Source organism: Mustelus asterias, chromosome 24 (assembly GCF_964213995.1).
Source record: "Mustelus asterias chromosome 24, sMusAst1.hap1.1, whole genome shotgun sequence".
In the NCBI taxonomy this organism is placed as follows: domain Eukaryota; kingdom Metazoa; phylum Chordata; class Chondrichthyes; order Carcharhiniformes; family Triakidae; genus Mustelus; species Mustelus asterias.
Genome location: NC_135824.1, coordinates 35,646,479 through 35,648,268, shown reverse-complemented (window position 1 = coordinate 35,648,268; position 1,790 = coordinate 35,646,479). Strand labels below are relative to the sequence as shown.

General features: G+C 49.7%; 1 pseudogene; it reads right to left on the bottom strand.

Moving 5' to 3' along the window:
* Nucleotides 1–723: 723 nt before the first annotated feature.
* On the bottom strand, nucleotides 724–1,139 carry LOC144511606 (U6 spliceosomal RNA; annotated as a pseudogene).
* Nucleotides 1,140–1,790: the final 651 nt, after the last annotated feature.

Here is a 1,790-nt window from a genome sequence, read left to right as displayed (position 1 = left end):
AGTCTGCACGTTCTCCCCATATCTGCGTGGGTTTCCTCCGGGTGCTCCGGTTTCCTTCCAGAGTCCAAAAGACGTGCTGGTTAGGTCCATTGGCCATGCTAAATTCTCCCTCAGTGTACCCGAACAGGCGCCGGAGTGTGGCAACTAGGGGAATTTCACAGTAACTTCATTGCAGTGTTAATGTAAGACTACTTGTGACTAATAAATAAACTTTACTTTAATATGTAGGAATGCAAAGGGAACAAATTTTAAAAACAGCAACCTGGACACACTCTGAAAATAGCAAGTTTTGCTATGAATCAGGAAAAGTCTTCTTGGAGCTGGACAGCTTGTATGAGTGAGTATCGTTGCAATTGAGTTTTTTACGTCATAGAATAATAGAATCGTAGAATCCCTACATTATAGAAGGAAGCCATTTGGCCCATCGAGTCTGCATCGATAGAGCATCCTGCCCAGGCCCTATCCCTGTAACCCCACATATTTGCCCCACTAATCCCTCTAACCCGCACATCTTTGGACACTAAGGGGCAATTTAGCCTGGTCAATCCACCTAACCTGCACATCATTGGACTGTGGGAGGAAACTGGAGCACCCAGTGGAAACCCATGCAGACATGGGGAGAATGTGCAAACTCCGCACAGACAGTCACCCAAGGTCATAATTGAACCCGGATCCCTGGCGCTGTGAGGCAGCAGTGCTAACCACTGTGTCACCGTGCCACCCCAAAATGTGGACCACTTCACGAATTTGCGTGTCATCCTTGCACAGGGGTTAGCACTGCTGCCTCACAGCACCAGCAACCTGGGTTCGATTCCTGGCTTGGGTTACTGTGTGCGGAGTTTGCATGTTCTCCCCCGTGTCTGCGTGGGTTTCCTCCGGGTGCTCCGGTTTCCTTCCACAGTCCAAAGATGTGCATGTTAGGTGGATTGGCCATGCTAAATTGCCCCTTAGTATCAGGGGGACTAGCTAGGGTAAATATGTGGGGTCATGGGGATAGGGCCTGAGTGGGATTGTGGTCGGTGCAGACTTGATGGGCCAAATGGCCTCCTTCTGTACTGTAGGGATTCTATGAAAGTGAGGGGCCATGCGAACCTTCTCTGTATTGTTCCAATTTTAGTATATGTTCTGCCGAAGCAGGTGACAGTGACACTTCTAGAAATCCTGTCAACTTCAACCTCCAACCTTTCACAGAGGGATAAGTTCAAAGTTTATTTATCAATGTCACAAGTAGGCTTACGTTAATATTGCAATGAAGTTACTGTGAAATTCCCCCAGTTGCCACACTCCGGCGCCTACTCGGGTACACTGAGGGTGAATTTAGCATGGCCAATGCACCTAACCAGCACGTCTTTCGGACTGTGGGAGGGGGAAATCGGAGCACCTGGAGGAAACCCACACAGACACGGGGAGAACGTGCAGACTCTGCACAGACAGTCACGTGAGGCTGAAATTGAACCCGGGCTCCTGGCGCTGTGAGGCAGCAGTGCTAACCACTGAGCCACCGTGCCACCCCAAGGGCCTCCAATGGAAATTGTTGGAGTTATTTCAAACATAGCTTCTCATCACCTTCCATAATCCTGCCTTCCTCGTCCCAACATCCAATTTCCTTGTCCCTTTGTGAAACCCCTGAGGAAGGACTGTGCAGAAATGGAAGTGAACAAAGAACAAAGAACAATACAGCACAGGAACAGGCCCTTCGGCCCTCCAAGCCCGCGCCGCTCCCCGGTCCAGGATTGAATCCTGAATCCAGGATCCCCGCCCAATTTTCCAGCCTATCTACATACCAATAT